The sequence below is a fragment of the Sceloporus occidentalis genome, unplaced genomic scaffold (assembly GCF_023333645.1).
Source record: "Sceloporus occidentalis isolate IW3139 unplaced genomic scaffold, rSceOcc1.0.p SCAF_1, whole genome shotgun sequence".
Lineage (NCBI taxonomy): Eukaryota > Metazoa > Chordata > Lepidosauria > Squamata > Phrynosomatidae > Sceloporus > Sceloporus occidentalis.
This window is the reverse complement of record NW_028316981.1, coordinates 7,367,937-7,373,936: the sequence shown is the minus strand read 5'-3', so window position 1 is coordinate 7,373,936 and position 6,000 is coordinate 7,367,937.

Genomic DNA, 6,000 nt, shown 5'->3' with positions numbered 1-6,000 from the left:
AAGATGAACTTGAACTCCTAGTACAACAAAGCATTCCTCTGATGTTCCATGAAATTATTTTTGTCATTTTATTTTCTCTTCAAGTAACTATACTTAGAAAGAGTTAACTGTCTGAAGTTCTTTTCTTCCTAGAATTCTAATAAAGGATTGGTTCTGAAGTCTTCTATTCCTTCTAGATTTGGTTCCAAAATATCTTCCTCTTCTTCTCTTTCTGGTTCTTCTGTTTCTTGTGTGTTTATCTCTGTTGCTCCCAGTAGTGTTTCACCGTCTTCTGTTTCTGTTAAGAGGTTACTTAGTATCTTTTTTCTTTTTCTGAGTTTTGAATCTTTACCATCCTGGGTTTTCTCTCTTTGCAAGTCTTCCTTCCCGCTTATGCCTTCTTCTTTATTTTCTTTTTGTTGCTTCAACTTGTCCAAAAATCTTCTAGCTTTATCCACTGAGTTTATTCTATATGATTTTTCTCTCCATGTTACTGTTATCCCTTCAACCGTTTCCCACCTAAATCTAATATTCCCTATTTGCAGATAGCGTGTTAGGAAAAGGTAGTCTCTTCTTCTTCGTAACACCTCTGGGGGGACATCTTTGAAATGTTTTATTATCGAATCATTGATCTTAAGTTCTTGTCCGTAGCTTGCGTCTATTATTCTATCACGCATTCTTTCTCTTGTTAGATATATAACAATATCTCTCGGCAGGCCTTTTTTCTTTGCAATCATTGAGTTCACTTGAAAGATCTTATCCGTCTCCAGGTCCATCACTTCTAAGGGTATTTCCGTAATGTCTGCTAAAAATGGTATGATTGTTTCATAAATCTCTTCTTTGGGTTCCTCCTTAAGTCCTCTTATCTTGAGACATTTCTTTCTGTTCTTAGTATCTCTCACCAGATTTTCTTCAGCGCCTTGTTTCTGAATAGATTCGATAACTGCTGTTCTCTTTTGAAGTTCTTCTGTCTGATTCTGTAATATATCAATCTTCTTATGAGCTTCTTTTAAATCATCTGTTAAGGTTTTAATAGTGACCTTCAAATCATCCATCTCTCTTTTGAAATCATTTCTCATCTCTTGTCTAGAATTTATTAGTTCTTGTCTGAAATTTCTTTCCATTTCTTTAATTTCTTTAGCTTCCAAAACTTTTGTGTTAGAGTCTGACGATTTTGAGTCTGTTGATGATCTTCTTATTTGTGGTTGCCTGCAGTTTAATCGCCGCACTCCTTGTTGTCATTGTCATGGTGGTGTTCTATTTATTCTATCTAACTCAGTATCAGAGAGTAAGGGGAGAAACAGGAAAGAAAAAATAATACTATCGCAAAGATAATACTTTTTGGTATCAAGAATATTTCTGTTAATATTTGACTACTTTCAACAATTCCCTTATAAAAAATAGATACTTTCTATTTCAACGTAATTTCTTATATCAAGTGTATATCAATATTTCTCCCCAATGTTTATTTTGTTTCTTCTTTTATACAGTGGTAATATTGTGTTTTTACACTTCTTTTCCTCGTTGCTTCCTCCCAGCCTCTCTATAGACACCCTCCTGCTCAGTGATGCTCTGGTTTTGGATTTCTTTACCACGTTATCTCTTTCTTAATCGTATTTCCTGCCCACACTTTCTTTTACACAACAATAGTAGTGCTTTGATTTTAAGCTTCCTTATTACGTTAACTTCTTCTCAATCCTCTTTCCTACAATCTCTTTCTTTTAATCCCCAGTAATCCCACTTTACTTTCAAACTTTCCCCCTTTTGTCTCCCTCCTGATCTTTTTTACTGCAGACTCTTTCTGTTAAACCACAATAGTAGTACTCTGCTCTGAAGTCTATTTCCTACAATGTCTCTTCCTCTTTCTCCTCTCCACTGCCCTCTGTCTTTCAAACAACAATAGTAATACTCTAATCTTTAACTTCTTTTCCACAGCATCTCCTTTCTACTCTTCTTTCCTGTAACCACTTTCTGTTAAACAGCAGTAATAATGTTCTGCTCTTATGTCTATTTACCTCAATGTCTCCTACTCCGTTCTTTCCAGTACACTCTATCTTTCAAACGGCAGTAGTGATACTCTGTTCTTAAGCTTCTTTTCCACGTCGTCTCCTCCCCTCCTCTTTTCGTCGCACTTTCTTTTGAACAACAACAATAATACTCTATTCTTATATTTCTTTATCCACGTCATTTCATCCCCAGTCCTCTTTCCGACACACTCTTTCTTTCAATCAACAGTGTTAATAATGCTCCACTCTTAAACTGCACTTAAACTCCTTTCTTACGTTGTCTCCTTTTCAGTCTTCTTTTTGATTCCTTCTTACTTTGAAACAGCAAAAATTATAATCTATTCTTAGGCTTCATTCCCTCGTTATCTCCTCCCTTGTCCTCTTTTTGATACATTCTTTCCTTTAAGCCACACTAATGTATAAATATCAAATTTCTTTTCCCCAAGCTTTCCACCAAAATAATATTAAGGTTTGACTTCCTTTAATAATATTCCAAATAAATGAGTCAAGGGATCTTTAATGAAGCCTTTGTATTATTGTCTTTCCTTATCTGTTCAGGGATTTCAATTAGCCCCACCTGGTCTCGCCATATTTCTGCATTAATTTCCCAGATTGTATTAAGTCACAATCCAATTCCATCTAGGTACCAAAATGTATCAAACGTTCATAACATTAATCTTATCAGCTGCTTAAACAGGTCAGGAAGCTTATATAAAACTTTTCAGTTGAATTAGAAGCGTTTTAAAGCTGTTACAACCTTAAACAAAGTAGCGCTTTTTTCGTCATTTCCTGCCCAGCTCCGTTTTTCTGGTCTGCATTGCTCCGTTTTAGTTTGGATTCTTCTAAGTAAATTTCTTAGTCTACAACCCCTCAAGGTCCTCTTATTGGGGCTGACCGATATTTTCAAAACAAGTCCGGATTCTTTTTGGATAAGATCTTTAAATGTTAGAACTGGATTCCCCTTAAGTTTGAATCTTGAAGCGAATGAGTAGATGCGTGGATTTGCTCCACCGAGCTTCTATCACGGCGGCGGCTTGCCCATGGCTGGCACCCTCCTCTACCCGGTCTCTTCCTCCTCCCTTACCACTGTTTGAAGGGTGTCTCCCGACTTTTGTGGGTCTGTCTGTTCCCCGTTTACCAGCAGGGTAGTCCTTCTTATCTCCCGGTTTCAAGGAAGAACCTTTTCCCCTCCCAAGACATCCGTGATTAGAACAGCTGCACCTCTGCTCAAAGGTTTAGCTGCTTTCTCCATGCCATGCTACCAGAAGTCCTCACAGAATCATTTAAACTTACACATCATAAAAACAACCTCACAAAAACCAATGAAAATCAAACAACATGCAATAAAGACAAGCAAGATGGTGGTCGGGAGGAGGGCTTGTCTTCTTAGCAGGCAAAGGCCTGTTGTTGCTGGCCTGCTTCTCTCCCCCTCAAGATGGCGGTCGGCATGAAGTCCCATGACTGCTCCCTTCTCAGGGCCATTTTGCAATACAGCATTATGACCCTGTGATTCCATTTTAGGGAAACGTCTTATTGAATCCTGGGATTTGCATCTTAGGGCGGGGCATTTAGAATTCTCAGCCAGAGAGACATAGTGCTTCCCAAACTACATATCCCACCATTTCATAGCATGTTGTCAGTACAGCTCAAATAGACCCATAGTGCTTTTTAAGTGTGTAATGTGAAAGAGCCATGTGTTTCTACTTTATCTGTTTAGGCTACATCCTATGAGCTCTTGGGATTCGTAGTTTAGTGGACACTAGAACGTTTGGGCAGAAAACTCCCCAAGTATCCCTTCCAAATGTTCAAATCCCAAGATTCCCTACATTCTTATCATGGCAGTCAATGTAGAACCGCTGTGCTGTAATTCTCTGGGCATCAGACCAAAGGAACCACTTCATAGGACCTGCTAAAACCAACATTCCCATTGGAGCACTCTACAAACACAGCCAATAACCCCAGGAGACTGAGAAGTTTGTCCCTTTCTCTTCCTGGAGACAGAAGAGGAGGATCTGTTTCTGGGAGACTATGGCGCATTACAGACCGCCTACAAGTGGCAGTCTGTGGGTGCTGCCAGTTGCTCCACGAGGGAGCCACAGTTTCCGTATCACACGGCTCCCTCGCAGAGCAAAAAGAAGCCCGAAAATGGCGCTTCTTTTTGTGCCCCAGATGTGACGCCGCAAGGCGCTAGTCGCGCACTCGCGGAGTCACATCCGGGGCGTGACATGCGGATGCCACGCGTCCGCTATGTCAATATGGCGGCGGCTGTGTGGAAGGGCACCGCCATTTTGTACATATCCAGTACGTACTAGGGTTAGGGGTGTCAGGAAGTGATGCCCCTTCCTAACCCTAGTACATACTGGAAACGTACTTTACGCCCATCCAGAATAGGCCTATGAGATGCAATTGAGAAGCCGTACAACTGGAGCAAAAGCAGGAGAAGAAAAGACTTGCTCTCGCTGGGAAAAGCTCCTTGCCTGGTACGAATCCATGACACCTTAGGAGTAAGCATGTCTCCATTCAGTGCGGCACAGTCAGAAACATCAGATCCAAAATAGGGATTAGTCCTTAAGAGATCCTGATTGGTCTCTAAAAGGGGAATGCCAGCTCTTGAAACCAATCCTGGCCAGCTTTTGGGAAAGTGCCGTCACAGTTTGGCACAACCAACTCTCAGCCCCTCCCAGACTGGACTGTCTGCAGCCGCCCCTTTCTGTGCTGGGTTGGGGGCAGGGCAGCCTCACTGGCAGCCCAGAGGTCCCAACCTGGCACTTTCCCAGACCATGGAGAAGCGGCAAAATGTTGCTTCTCCGTGCCCTGGAAAGAGGTGTCCATGGGGTTTCATGCTCCCGGACACCCCGACAGGTGTGACGAAGAAGAGAAAAGGGCTGCCCGGCCCCTTTCTCCTTTGTATCGCTGGTGAGGCCATGTAGAAGCCGCACCAGTGATACGTGCACACAAAAGGAGCTCCATTTCAGAGCTCCTTCCTACAGCGCTGAAAGGGCACCCCAAGTGCCCTGCAGCTATGCGGTGACAAAACACATGCACTGGTCCGTGTGGAGGCAGCGTGTGTGTGATGTCACGTACTGAGTATGCACGGTGTGCCTTCAAAATGGCGCCATCCATACGTACTAGGGCTGGGGAGCGTGCAGTTGCTGCGCACTCCCCAGCCCTAGTTTTGGCCCTAGGATGACGCTTGTGCGCTGTCTGTACAAGGCCAGAGTGTTGCTCACTTGGATACTTGGTCACACAGAAATTCACAAATACAGGTTGGGGAACATCTGGCTTGACAATAGTTCATGTGAAAGGGATCTCGGAGTCTTAGTAGACCTTATGATGTGAAACCGCATCATTGGAAGTACAATCACTTCGTGTGAGCTGGAACAGAGCCACAATACCACCCAAAAGCTCCGTGTGATATATCCTCAAAGTTGAACATGAGTCAACTGTGTGAAACTGAAGCTAAAGAAACCAGTGCGATTCTAGGCTACGTCAATAGAAGTCTAGAGTCTATCAAGGAAAGTCATAGTGCCACTCTATTCTGCTTTGGTCAAGCATCACCTGGAATAATCCTGTTTCCAGTTCTTGTGGACAAACAAGAAAAGGTGATGGTGGGGACTGATTCCTTTAATAATGTTCAAGTGTTTGACCATTGAGGCAGCATTCAAAGCTGAAAACCAGAGACCCTTTTCCCATGGGGTGCAAATGAAAATCAGACTAGTGCTCATACAAAAAAGGGGGTGTCACCTTTAGTTATTTCATAGGGCATTTCTTCCTTCCTTCCTTCTGATTGGCATCCCTCCCACCCCATCTTTACCTGGGATCTTCTTTCAGGGACAAATGACAAGCTGCATGGAAAATACTGGCAATGGAATAAAACCCACTCTCCCATAGTGACTAGAGGCCTATTCCCAATTACACAAAAATTGGATGGCGATTCAACTTTGCTGCGTGTTGGTAAATTGATTCCAAAAGGACCGTTGTTCTTACCCTGATAGCAGATCTTTTCAATACCCCC